The 14,888-nt window shown below is 37.4% G+C and overlaps 1 long non-coding RNA gene across 1 annotated transcript in view; it reads right to left on the reverse strand.

The window, feature by feature from the left end:
* Positions 1 to 5,836: 5,836 nt before the first annotated feature.
* LOC140224041 (uncharacterized) overlaps positions 5,837 to 14,888 on the reverse strand; it is a 110,284-nt gene continuing 101,232 nt past the window's right edge. Inside the window, exon 2 of the long non-coding RNA XR_011899282.1 lies at positions 5,837 to 7,294. This is a non-coding gene — a long non-coding RNA (uncharacterized lncRNA). The remainder of the gene's footprint in view (positions 7,295 to 14,888) is intronic.

Here is a 14,888-nt window from a genome sequence, read left to right on the forward strand (position 1 = left end):
ACCTTTTCTTGCAATTATGTCTAGGTTACCCCCTTTTTTTTCGAATCTCGCCCCGACTATTATACCTTGGACCTTGAACCTTGAACCCTGAGCGATGCACCGTTCCTCAACTCTTCGAATGAGGAGCCCTTCACGAGTTTTTCCATTGTTTTATTGTTTATTCGAGTCACTCAGGTAGAATCCCATACCTAGACGTTTCTAGCGGAAACGACATATCTCTCACGCTATTAACATCAAGAGTGTCGGTAGCCACCCCCGGTCGAGGAAAATGACCTACTAAAGTCCCGAAAGGAAAGGGGTGGCCGACACTCTTAGTCACACCTAACTCCCTTAATCTGAAAATTGATTCGATTTAGAATGGAATTCAGAGCAAACGACGGCACGGATTCCAACGATCTTTTTTTTTTTTTTTTTTTTTTTTTTTTATATATCAGGGACATTCCCCTTCTATCTTTATAATCGTATTTAAATATTACATCGTATTTAATCATTAAATGCTACTTGTTATGAGAATGCAAACAGGGATGTAAATGCTGCTTCCTTTTAATTGTTTGGCACAATTTCGTAATTTCATCATCGTAAACATTTATTTATCGCTTGGATCAGATACAGCAGATACAGCCAGCTAGACACAGCCTAACCTCACTCATTAATCCATTGTTCAATATGTAGAAATCACTTGAACATTTTAAGAGAAACCAATGAAGTAGTGTATCGGGCTCTAACAGAAAAAGAAATAGTAGTTAGGATCTAAAATGAATTGAACTTTTAAATTAAATCCATTCATTATTCACAACTTTACAGTAGCTGGAGGTTGGAGGTTGGTGACGACGACGGGAATTTCGTTCCCGAAACTCGGACGGACCTGAACAGTATGAACCAATGGCATTGAATCATCACTGGTTTTTTTCTAAATTCAAAAATTATGGCTAAAATTTTGAACGATTTAAGCAGATGCTGGATTATCCGTGCAATAAAGCCCTATTTTATGTGGCGAAATGAAATCCTTATATCTTCAAGCAATGCCCTTTATATAGGCTCCATTACAATCTGCGGCCGTGTAAGCGAGAAATCTGTTGTCAAAGATGGTCATGACAGGCAGTTAAGTCGTATTTTCCGTAATTTTTCTCTTAGATCACTAGGAATGTTGAAAAACTGTAGAAACCCGTAGACACGGTAACATGGCGATTCTTTAGGTACCCACTTTTATGGGTTTAAGGTTTACCGTTATCGCGGAGTTTGAGTGACTTTCTCAGGACCCTGGATTCTTGAAATTCAAATCTCCCGGCAAAGTAAAAAGTAACATTTTCCTCGTTTTGGATCATTAAGTGCTTATAACTTTTTGAAAACTCAATGGATCTTAATGAAACCCTCACACGCCATCCCGCTAACTTAGCTGCGTCCATAGACACCAAGATCGTTGGACCTACAGACCTATATGTTTAATTAATAAACTACAAAAACCCTCAAAAACATTTTCGGGCAAAAAATCCGGTCGAGGAAATTGACGTGTTACATCTTATTAACCAAAAAAATTCCCTTTCACCCCTCCAAGAAGGTTGATAAAACTAAGTAAGTAACTATGAGATGGCAAAAAGCTCTCTTAAATTCTCAGGGTCCATCAAGGCCACATATGTCCAAAAACTTACTCTATATGGTTTAAAAAAAAGAAACAAAAAATAATCCCTTAACAATAAGAAAACTTAAAAAAAAAAAAAACAAAAACAAAAACCGATTATGTGGTTCACAGATATGTACATAAATCCTTCGAATGAACTTGAAATCACAAAATCGGTCGAGAAAATTTAAATGAATTTTCTCCTTCAATTATGAGTTCCGCAACAAGCACGACTCGCTTGAAGCTTTCCATACACGAGCCGCAAGAAACTAATTTCTTCTTTCTTACCTACTGATTGTGAGGAGAGCGGGAGCATTTACTTTTTCCTTCATTTATACAGGATGCAACAAGCATGACTCTTGCGTTTGCAGAAACCTTTTCATTAAGGAGATCGCGAGAGCCTTTACCGCGTTCATTTCCAAAAGGGATTACTCCAGAATTTCATGCATTTTAATAATTTAAACGATTCATCTGTTCTTCTCTTCTCTCCTTCTGTCCATTGACAGAGATACACAATTTTTCCGACTCACTGACGCGACCGGCTCGATGCGTAAACAAGTGTGGATTACCTCTAAGGTATAATAAAAAAAAAAAAAAAAAAAAAAAAAAAAAATCAGAATAACACTTACATCACAGCATGGGTGTGAGTTTTCTTATATCGAAACTTAATTCAATTTCTTTAAGTAACTCCTCTTGTCAAATGGGACCCATTTCGTGAAAATGAAAAAAAGGAAAAGTAAACGAAAACTTTTAGCCTTCTCACCATCCAAATCATATGGTAAGCTTACAGTAAAAGCAACCATGATTTAGATGCAGCGAAGTTAATCGAAAGAGTCTGAAATGTACCTATGTGGTAAAATGGGTCCACTGGTAAAACTGAAGCTGGCGTCAGGGATAAAAAGGCATCGTTTCACTGAGAGCATCGAGCCGGTCGCGTCAGTGAGTCGGAAAAATTGTGTATCTCTGTCAATGGACAGAAGGAGAGAAGAGAAGAACAGATGAATCGTTTAAATTATTAAAATGCATGAAATTCTGGAGTAATCCCTTTTGGAAATGAACGCGGTAAAGGCTCTCGCGATCTCCTTAATGAAAAGGTTTCTGCAAACGCAAGAGTCATGCTTGTTGCATCCTGTATAAATGAAGGAAAAAGTAAATGCTCCCGCTCTCCTCACAATCAGTAGGTAAGAAAGAAGAAATTAGTTTCTTGCGGCTCGTGTATGGAAAGCTTCAAGCGAGTCGTGCTTGTTGCGGAACTCATAATTGAAGGAGAAAATTCATTTAAATTTTCTCGACCGATTTTGTGATTTCAAGTTCATTCGAAGGATTTATGTACATATCTGTGAACCACATAATCGGTTTTTGTTTTTGTTTTTTTTTTTTTAAAGTTTTCTTATTGTTAAGGGATTATTTTTTGTTTCTTTTTTTTAAACCATATAGAGTAAGTTTTTGGACATATGTGGCCTTGATGGACCCTGAGAATTTAAGAGAGCTTTTTGCCATCTCATAGTTACTTACTTAGTTTTATCAACCTTCTTGGAGGGGTGAAAGGGAATTTTTTTGGTTAATAAGATGTAACACGTCAATTTCCTCGACCGGATTTTTTGCCCGAAAATGTTTTTGAGGGTTTTTGTAGTTTATATCAGCTCGTTTTTGAATGGAGAAAGGTGTGGCCATAAAATATTAAGTAGGTACTATTGGCTATTTGAAAATCCTGAATGAATGGAAAGTAAACAACATCTGCTAAAGCACTAACACATTCAGCGAAAATTTTAATAGCACCCACTGACTTTGTGATCAGTCTGGAAATAGGTAGTTGAAAGTAGTGGGGCTACCTAAGGTAGTCAAATGTATCAGTACCTATTGGAAAGGCTCACAGGAAAAGGGTAACAGGGGAGGGGGAGGGGTTAAATAGCTATCGAGTTTTTATTTACCTGCGTGAGAAAATTAATGGAAAAAGAGTATAACTTATTGTCATAGGCATTACACTGCTAGCTTATTCCAAGTGATAAAATAATTTTGCTCATTTGTTTCAACTACGCACATCATCCCTCTTAAGCGCACCTATGTTTGTATTAATGCTAGCAGCAAGTTTTTCGATACTGAATTTGATCACTCAGCAACCTATCAGATGATAATGGAAATTCATGAGAACGTTGCCTTATAAATCATAGGTACTCTGTATGGAATGATGAATTATTCATGAAACAACCAGTGAATGAAGTAGTAGAGCACAAATTTTACCAAAATGAGTCTATTTGGTGTGGCATGACTTTAAACCAGCTAGGTATTTTCATGACTTTTGGGATTATTATTCTTTAGAGCATCCGAACATCCAAACTTTGTTCCTACAGACTCTAGGTACACCATACTCTAAGGAGCATTGTAAAAGAAAAATTGTCGATGATTGCAATGAAATGAGAAATATTTTCATTTCCCCTGAATACTTAATTTCTCATTGAAAATTTGGCAACAGGCATACTTATCGCATAAAATGATCTTCCTAACTTGAGGGTGCCAGCAGCCTGATTGTTGAAAGTTTGTGTTTGAAAGGTAGACACAGATGACATTGGTTAAAAGGTGGAGCGTTATTGATCAAATATGACTTATCGCTGCTTTATCGTGCCTTTGTCTGGTGGAATGGACAACATACTGTCAGAAACTTAAGAGATGCCTTTAGCTTGTCTAGGGTTCCACTCATCAGAGGCACGACAAAACAGCGACAAGACATAGCGCCGACCAATCACGTACCGCCTTTTGACCTATGTCATCTATGTCTACCCGAGAAACACACAATTTCGACAATCAGGCTGCAGGTTCTGACAATGAATACCTATTAAGAGAATTTCTCACTGACCTTATTAAGTATCGGCCATTGCAAAAAAATACCTGCGCATGCAATGAAATAGCTTGTCTTTCTCTTGGATTAATTTCGAATAATATCGCTTCACCATAAAATTTGTCAAATCATATACTTGCCCACCTAGGTAGTGCCTTAAGTTATTTTAAAAAATGCAATAGCCATGAAGAAAGTATTTGGTCGTAATACAGGCATTTTAAGGATAAAATATTGCAAAATTTACCTCTTAGTTTCCTTGAGTTTTTAAGGTTCACTGACAGACATCAACCGAAACGGCAATCTCTTGATAAGAGCATTTAGTTAATATATGGAAGGTGATATGCGAGCTTTCCATTTCTTCTCATAAATGATACCAATTGATCTAATCACATTCAGCCTTGGACGATTAGCGGTGCAGAAACTAGGTAGGTCAATACTGAACTCCGAACACCTGATATTTTACGTGCACTGTTTCACTGGAGTAATTACATGCTGGGAGCTGAGCTTAGAAAGCACTCGCTAGGTCAAAATGGAATAATACTTCAGTAACACATCTAGCAATAAGTATAAATAGCAATAAGTGGGTGCAAACATAACCTTATGACTTGATGTAAACAAACACTCAATACGTGAATGACACAGAGGCTCCCTCTAGCAAACTGGTCCTCATTTAAAACAGAGAACTGAGATTAAATATCCATTAACAGGGTGGAGATTATCCCCTCACATAAGCAGCAAGAAAGAGGGGCGGCGATTTAAACAAAGCTTTCCATTCCGATTTAGGTGGGTATATCCTCTCACTTACTGGGGCTGATGCGATCAGGCAAGGCTCATAGACAAAGTAAGGATCATGAAGACATACTTCTGGCTGGATAAAAAGATAATTGTTAATATAATTGTATTCAGCCTTGATTGACACAATCGCACTTATTCCAATGGAACTAGGTAGGAACTGGCACCTACGTATGTTACTACTGTAGTCCTCTTAACAGATAAGCAATTTATTCTGTTACGCTTTTGTACGGAGGAAGAATGGACGCACCCATTTCACACGGTAATCGATGCAAGAAAATGAAGCCTTCATTGTGTTTTCATCATCAACTTATGAAATTATGAGAATAATACGAGTACATACCTTTCATTAAAGACCTTGTTACTAAAGTTGGGCAAAATGATGTTTCTAACAACTCCTGACGCAAAATCAAAGAGACTCAGAAGAAACCAATTTGAGCAAATGCTCACAGTCAAAGACCTTTGATTATGTGACATTCAGTTGACCTATGATTGAACTGTTCCGAAAAGTGATGGAATTGTGCCTCCCATACTCAGGTACGCAAGCCGCGCGTAACAAGAACGGTAGAAGAGATAGGAGGATTCCAAGATAAATCATGAAGGAAACATGTTCTTAATGTAAATAACATACACTTCAGAGAAGCATAATCACTCCAGAGCACATAGGTTGATGGCAAGATATAGAGCGAATAAATTTTGGTCGAAGTTCAGTGACAGTCGCATGTGAAGACCGAGGCTCATATTCCAGTAATTTTTAGACTTTAGTAGTGAGAATACATTCTGTGATGTACATGCTGCTTCCTTTGGAGAGTTTGGCACAATTTCGGTGTAATTTCTTTGACGTAATTTACCGGAATTACATCTATCGCTTCGGTCAGGTACTGACATAAACATGACGACATAACCTCACTTAAAATTTTGTCACACATCGTTCAATAAAATAAAGATATCACTTGAACATTTTAAGAGAAATTAAGGTATATCGGGCTCCAGTAGAACACGTGAGACGTAATAATAAGAGTACGTACATATAGTAGTTAGCATCTACAAAGAATTAAACTCTTATCCAAATTAGGTAAATCTATTCACAACTAGGTAGAGAGGTTGGTAACGACCGACCAGAAATCGCTTGAGATTTTTAAGAAACCAATGAAGTAGTGTATCGGGATAAAAGTGGGCGTAATAATATAAGTGTGTAATATTAGTTAGGATCTAAAATGAATTGAACTTTTAAATTAAATCTGTTCATTATTCACAAATAACTACAGTAGATAGAGGTTGATAACGACGACAGGAATTTCGTTCCCGAAACTCGGACGAACCGGAACAGAATGAACCAATGGCGTTGAACCATTATATTACTGGTTTTTTTCTAAATTCAAAAATTATAGCTAAAATTTTGAAGGATTTAAGCGGATGCTGGATTATCCGTGAGATGAAGCGCTTTTTTATGTGGCAAAATGAAATCCTCACATCTTCACGGAGTGCCCTTTATATAGGCTCCATTACGATCTGCGGCCGGGTAAGCGAGAAATCTGTTGTTAAAGATGGTCATGACGGGCAGTTTAGTCGTATTTTCCGTAATTTCTCTTTTAGAATACCAGGAATGTTAAAAAACTGTAAAAACCCGTGGACACGGTAACATGGCGATTCTTTAGGTACCCACTTTTATGGGTCTAAGGTTTACCGTTATCGCGGAGTTTGAGTGACTTTCTCAGGACCGTGGATTCTTGAAATTCAAATTTCCCGGCAAAGTGAAAAGTAAAATTTTCGTCGTTTTGGGTCATTAAGTGCTTATAACTTTTTGAAAACTCAATGGATCTTAATGAAACCCTTATACGCCATCCGGCTAACTTAGCTGCGTCCATAGACACCAAGATCGTTGGAATCCGTGCCGCCGTTTGCTCTGAATTCCATTTTATATCGAATCAATTTTCAGATTAAGGGAGTTGCCTGTGACTAAGAGTGTCGGCCACCCGTTTGTTATCGGGACTTTAGTAGGACGTCATTTTCCTCGACCGGGGGTGGCTACCGCCACTCTTGATACACTTATTGCCAAAATCTTCGAACGAATTATTGCCAATAGATTGGAAAAATCCTTCAATTTTGATGTAAGACAACACGGATTCAGAAAAGGCAAATCTACCCTGACGGCTATGGAATCAGTTAAAAGAATCTATGATTATCACATGCGTAAATCAAGAGGTAAAAGAGGATTACTATGCTTGGTCTCCTTGGACATAAAAAATGCTTTTAATAGCATAAACTGGATTGATTTTATCTCTACTCTTTGTAAAAGAAATGTACCATCATATCTCGTTAGAATATTAAAATCATATCTCTCTGATAGGTTTCTGGTCTTTCCAAATTTCAAAATTAAACTCGATAAGACTAACAATGTACAAATATGTAAACCTCTCCCCGATGTAGTGTCTTCCGACGGTCCCGGGGCCTCTTCCTCGGGACTTCCGTAAAAGCCTCTATTTTATGTGTGATTTATATATCTGTAATGTAAACTTAATTAATACTTAGACTCTTTTTTATACATCTCTAACCTGGGCGATGGATATATCCTTGATATTTGCCGTCCTTCTATCGTATATCAAGTAATTTAGTTGTTATTTATATGCCTAAATATCTTTAACAATACTTATCTTATGTTATATACTTATCTTATGTAATATTAATTAAATACTAAAAAATAAAAATTAAATATTAAATAAATTAATTAATATTTATTACATAAGATAAGTATATAACATAAGATAAGTATTGTTAAAGATATTTAGGCATATAAATAACAACTTAATTACTTGATATACGATAGAAGGACGGCAAATATCAAGGATATATCCATCGCCCAGGTTAGAGATGTATAAAAAAGAGTCTAAGTATTAATTAAGTTTACATTACAGATATATATATCACACATAAAATAGAGGCGTTTACGGAAGTCCCGAGGAAGAGGCCCCGGGACCGTCGGAAGACACTACATCGGGGAGAGGTTTACATATTTGTACATTGTTAGTCTTATCTTTATAATATTTATTCTTATTATCTAAAATATTTTTTATATAATTATATCCTTTATGCCAAAATTCCTTATTTGCCAACATTACATCTAATAAATTATCTTTTGTGATCTTATTATTAACTTCGTTTTCTAATTTCTTTAAGTTGTCCTTATTTACAAAACAGTCAAAAAATGCATGTGCAGGGGTGTCAATTTGGCCACAAGAACATAGGGGTGAATCAATGATTTTTCTTTTTTCCAAATAATAGCCAAAGGAACCATGACCTGAAATAAATTGTGTAACGTAGAAATCCGGAAATCCGTGGTCTCTGTCCAACCAGGCATCTAAATCCTTAATGACTGTTTTGATCCATTTGTTTCCAGTTTCATCTTTCCATCTTGCTCTCCACTTCTTTCTAATATCTGAATCAACTACTAATCTATCCTCTTTCTTGGCAATTCTGAATTTTAATTCAATCAACAAATCAATTGGGGGTACCCCAGAGATGACATCTTGAGCAAAGTTAGATACCGACTTATATCCACAAATCAGAGTCCTTTTAAGAGGACGAATAGAAGTTTCTAATAGCTTAGTGGTCTTTTTCCATTGAAGGGCTGTGATCCAGATTGTAATTCCATAAAAGATTATAGAGAGCAATGCTTGAAAAATAATTTTGCGTTTGTAGAAAGAAGGGCCGAAAGTGTTGGGAAGAATTTGTCGATAATGACTAGCGGTTTTATTAAGTTTCTGGCAAGTTAATTCTAAATGTTCATAGAAGTTTACATTTTTTGTAATAAAAAAGCCAAGATATTTCATAATCTCGCTCGATTCGATCAAAGTCTCGTCAATTTTAATTTTGGCTTTAGTATCTTCTTTTCTACTGTCTAAAATGATAGCTTCTGTTTTGCTTTCTTCCATGAATAGTTCTTTCTTTCTAAGATTCCTTTTTAATTTTTTTGATGTTTTCTCTGTTTCGGAGAGAAGAGCTTTCCTATCTTCTACTTCAAAGGCCAGAAGCGTATCATCTGCGTACACATTTTTATCAGTTCCTTGGTTAAATCTAATTCTAACAATTTCATCAAAGATAATTAAGAATATGAGAGGGCCCAGGATACTACCCTGAGCACCACCTGAATTGAGTTTAATTTTGAAATTTGGAAAGACCAGAAACCTATCAGAGAGATATGATTTTAATATTCTAACGAGATATGATGGTACATTTCTTTTACAAAGAGTAGAGATAAAATCAATCCAGTTTATGCTATTAAAAGCATTTTTTATGTCCAAGGAGACCAAGCATAGTAATCCTCTTTTACCTCTTGATTTACGCATGTGATAATCATAGATTCTTTTAACTGATTCCATAGCCGTCAGGGTAGATTTGCCTTTTCTGAATCCGTGTTGTCTTACATCAAAATTGAAGGATTTTTCCAATCTATTGGCAATAATTCGTTCGAAGATTTTGGCAATAAGTGTATTAATTAAACATATAGGTCTGTAGGTCCAACGATCTTGGTGTCTATGGACGCAGCTAAGTTAGCGGGATGGCGTGTGAGGGTTTCATTAAGATCCATTGAGTTTTCAAAAAGTTATAAGCACTTAATGATCCAAAACGAGGAAAATGTTACTTTTTACTTTGCCGGGAGATTTGAATTTCAAGAATCCAGGGTCCTGAGAAAGTCACTCAAACTCCGCGATAACGGTAAACCTTAAACCCATAAAAGTGGGTACCTAAAGAATCGCCATGTTACCGTGTCTACGGGTTTCTACAGTTTTTCAACATTCCTAGTGATCTAAGAGAAAAATTACGGAAAATACGACTTAACTGCCTGTCATGACCATCTTTGACAACAGATTTCTCGCTTACACGGCCGCAGATTGTAATGGAGCCTATATAAAGGGCATTGCTTGAAGATATAAGGATTTCATTTCGCCACATAAAATAGGGCTTTATTGCACGGATAATCCAGCATCTGCTTAAATCGTTCAAAATTTTAGCCATAATTTTTGAATTTAGAAAAAAACCAGTGATGATTCAATGCCATTGGTTCATACTGTTCAGGTCCGTCCGAGTTTCGGGAACGAAATTCCCGTCGTCGTCACCAACCTCCAACCTCCAGCTACTGTAAAGTTGTGAATAATGAATGGATTTAATTTAAAAGTTCAATTCATTTTAGATCCTAACTACTATTTCTTTTTCTGTTAGAGCCCGATACACTACTTCATTGGTTTCTCTTAAAATGTTCAAGTGATTTCTACATATTGAACAATGGATTAATGAGTGAGGTTAGGCTGTGTCTAGCTGGCTGTATCTGCTGTATCTGATCCAAGCGATAAATAAATGTTTACGATGATGAAATTACGAAATTGTGCCAAACAATTAAAAGGAAGCAGCATTTACATCCCTGTTTGCATTCTCATAACAAGTAGCATCCAAAAATTTCTATACCATTTCGTGCATTTGTAGACAAGCGGAAAGCGCAACGGTGGATTGAAGAAAAGTCCTGTGGTTTCAATTATATTGTTATTTTCCTCATGATTGTCAGGAACGCTAGTCTTCACATCTTGAAGAGAAGTGTTTTTCAGTGGACCCTACTATTAGATATAAGTTAAGTTCTATGTTTTCTGCATGATTAGAACGCTTTACCAGCTGATGGCGAGAAATGCAGTCAGGTATCGAATTTTGCAATTCATCCTACGCGTTGATTGGTTTGTGGCTATAGCTTTCTGAGAAAGCGAGGTACAGTTTTATTTCTTCTCAGTAGAGTTCAATCATAGGTCAACTTAATGTCACTGAATCACAGATCTTTGATGATGAGCATCAGCTCAAATTTGGTTTTCTCCGAGTCTCTTTGATTTTGTATCAGTAGTTGTTAGAAACATCATTCTGCCAGTGAATATCTTACAGGATCTTTCGTGAAGGGTATGTACTCATTCCATTTTTTTAACTTGACAATTAAATTAAAATGAGCTTCATTTTGCTGCATCAAAGTATTTCCTGTGTGAAACAGGAGCATCCATTCCTCCTCTGTCTAGGAGCCCTACAAAATGTATCACCCATCTCCTTGGATGGCCCAGCCGCCTGATCATTAAAACTATGTTCGATACTATACGATAAGACATAGTCTTATCTTATCTATCAGGAAATTCGCCAGAAATGATGCCCCGGTTCTTACCAGCTCTGCAACGAAAAAAGAGGGGGGCAGCGGGGGTTTTATGGATGTTTCCGTCCTTAAAGTGGGCGGCAGTTCCTGTGTTGCAGTTCTCCGACTGAGCGCAACGTTTCAAGGGTTCTCGTCAAGTTCTACAGTGGTTTCGGGCATCATTTCTGGCGATTTTCCCGGTTTTTACCCGCTCCGCAACGAAAAATGAGGAGGGCAGCGGGGGTGTTTTGGATGTTTCCGTACTTTAAGGGGGTGGCAGTCCTTGTATTTCAATGCTCCGACTGATCGCAACGTTTCAAGGGTCCTCCTCAAGTTGGACATTAGTTTCGGGCATTATTTGTAGTGAATGTCCCGGTTTTCACCCGCTCTGCAACCAAAAATGAGGGGGGGCAGGAGGCTAAGAGTTTTGAAAACTCACTTTAAAGTCGCAGGCTGCGTTTGCGTTAACATTGGCAAGAAGTTCCACTCGGATTTGATGCTAAGTTTGAAGCTCTTCTGTGACTTTTCGCATTTAAATGCAATGTTTCATTGTAACAGGCACATCCCCCCCCCTACGGGGGGGCTATGGTGGCCCGGGGGCAATATGAAGACTTCGGTATCAGACTTGGAGTATTCGAGGACTCTTTGAAAAGAGAAATGGTATGTCCAAGAGCCGCCGAAGCTAATCTAAAAAATGAAGGTAAGGACCCCCTAAATAACCTTTGGACCCCACTATCTTTTGACAGGGGGGTCAGATCGACTTCTGGTTTGCGCCAAAAATTTTCTTTTTTCATGCTCTTTCTAAAGATGTATCACATGATGGGGGTTGCCATTTGACATTTTTGAGTTGCCCCCCGCCCCCCTCCCCCTGGGGGGGGGGGGTGAAGAACTGAAAAGTACCTCAAAAAGTTTCCCCCTCGATATGAGGAAGGACGCCACAAACCGCAAATCGATATCATAATTAGAACTAAAGTTATGGCCAGTGGTGCGTAACTTTCGAATAACCCTGTATGTCTTATAAGGCAACGCTCTCATGAATTTCAATTATCATCTGATAGGTTGGTGAGTGATGAAATTCAGTATCGAAAAACTTGCCGCTAGCATTAATACAAATATAGGTGCGCTTAAGAGGGATGATGTATGTAGTTGAAACAAATGGGCAAAATTTTTTTATCACTTGGAATAAGCTTACAGTGTAATGCCTATGACAATAAGTTATACTCTTTTTCAATTAATTTTCTCACGCAGGTAAATGTACTTAAATGTTGAAATTTAGTCGAATATCAGGTGCCTGAATCACTCAAGTTTTACGTAGGACTTAATATTATAATAGATATTCCAAGATTTATAAATCTTGGAATTTTAATAGGTCACACATTACACGTGCCAGGGTAACACTCAGTAACCTTGATTCACTCCCCTTTACCCTTGGAAATATTCAGCCCCTTGGGAGTAGGTATCCTACAGTTAGTTCATCCTTCAATATCAGTAAGTATCTAACGTTCACTCACATAACCCTTGAGGGAACCACAAAAAATCTGAGAAACTAGTAGTCGTCCTAATGTACCTACTTTTGTTGGAAAATTGGAAATTCAAGTCACCTTGTGCAATGTGACAACTCAATAGCTATTAAACCCCTCCCGGCCTCCCCCCCTGTCACCCTTTTCCTGTGAGCCTTTCCAATAGGTACAGATGCATTTGACTACCTTAGGTAGCTCCGCTACTTTCAACAACCTATTTCCAGACTGATCACTAGTCAGTGGGTGCTATTAAAATTTCCGCTGAATGTGTATGTGCTTTAGCAAATGTTTTGTTTACTTTCCATTCATTCAGGATTTTCAAATAGCTAATAGTACCTACTTAATATTTTAGGGCCACACCTTTTTCTATTCAAAAACGAGCTGATATAAATACCAAAAACCCTCGAAAACATTTTCGGGCAAAGAATCCGGTCGAGGAAATTGACGTGTTACATCTTATTAATCAAAACATTCCCTTTCACCCCTCCAAGAAGGTTGATAAAACTAAGTAACTATGAGATAGGCAAAACCCTCTCTTAAATTCTCTGGGTCCACCAAGGCCACATATGTGCAAACACTTACTCTATATGGTTTAAAAAAAGAAACAAAAAATAATTCCTTAACAATAAGAAAATTAAAAAAAAAAACAACCAAAAACCGATTTTGTGGTTCACAGGTATGTACGTAAATCCCTCGAATGAACTTGAAATCACAAAATCGGTCGAGAATATCTAAATGAATTCTCCCCTTCAATTATGAGTTCCGCAACAAGCACGACTCGCTTGAGGCTTTCAATACACGAGCCGCAAGAAACTGATTTCTTCTTTCTTACCTACTGATTGTGAGGAGAGCGGGAGCATTTACTTTTTCCTTCAATTGTACGGGATGCAACAAGCATGACTCTTGCGTTTGCGGAAACCCTTTCATTAAGGAGATAGCGAGAGCCTACACCGCGTTCATTTCCAAAAGGGACTACTCCAGAATTTCACGCATTTTAATAGTTTAAACGATTCATCTGTTCTTCTCTTCTCTCCTTCCGTCTATTGACAGAGATACAAGATTTTTCGGACTCACTGACGCGACCGGCTTGATGCGTAAACAAGTGTGGATTACCTCTAAGATAAAAATAAAAAAAAAATAAAAAGAAAATAAAAAAAATTAAGAAAGAAAAAAAAATCAGAGAATAACACCTAGGTACATCACAGCATGGGTGTGAGTTTTCTTACATCGAAACTTAATTCAATCTTTTTAAATAGCCCCTCGTGTCAAATGGGACCCGTTCCGTGAAAATGAAAAAAAAAAGGAAAAATAAACGAAAACTTTTAGCCTTCTCACCATCCAAATCATATGGTAAGCTTACAGTAAAGGCAACCATGATTTAGATGCCACAGCGAAGTTAATCGAAAGAGCCTGACTCCTGTCATGTACCTATGTGGTAAAATGGGTCCACTGGTAAAACTGAAGCTGGCATCAGGGATAAAAAGGCACCGTTTCACTGAGAGCATCGAGCCGGTCGCGTCAGTGAGTCCGAAAAAGGGGTGTATGCAAAATCGACAAAAATTCCCCCCTCATGGATGTTGACCAATTTTCAGTATGTCATTCCTCTCTAAAGGATACGCCTTTTCCCAAAATTTCAAGGCCTGAAATAAATTTCTTTTCGCGTAGCAGCGTTGCCAAGTTGAAAACCGTCGAGTTCCATATCTTTGGAACGAAAAGAGATATTGAGGTGCGGTTTGCGTTAAAATTCTCCAAAAATTGCGTTCTTTTGAAATATGTACTCAATTTGATCGTTCAGGTGATTTCAGATTGCAATGATGCCATTTTTCACACTTTCTTAAGGGTCAATTTTTTTTCAACCCTAGTATATCGTCAAATGCCGGATTCTCGATTCGAAAAAAAACTGTTCAATGTATTTTTCGTACTTTTCCATTTCGTTTGATATATTATAGCTCCCAGGGAAACGAT

The sequence above is a fragment of the Bemisia tabaci genome, chromosome 2 (genome assembly GCF_918797505.1).
Source record: "Bemisia tabaci chromosome 2, PGI_BMITA_v3".
NCBI classification, from domain to species: domain Eukaryota; kingdom Metazoa; phylum Arthropoda; class Insecta; order Hemiptera; family Aleyrodidae; genus Bemisia; species Bemisia tabaci.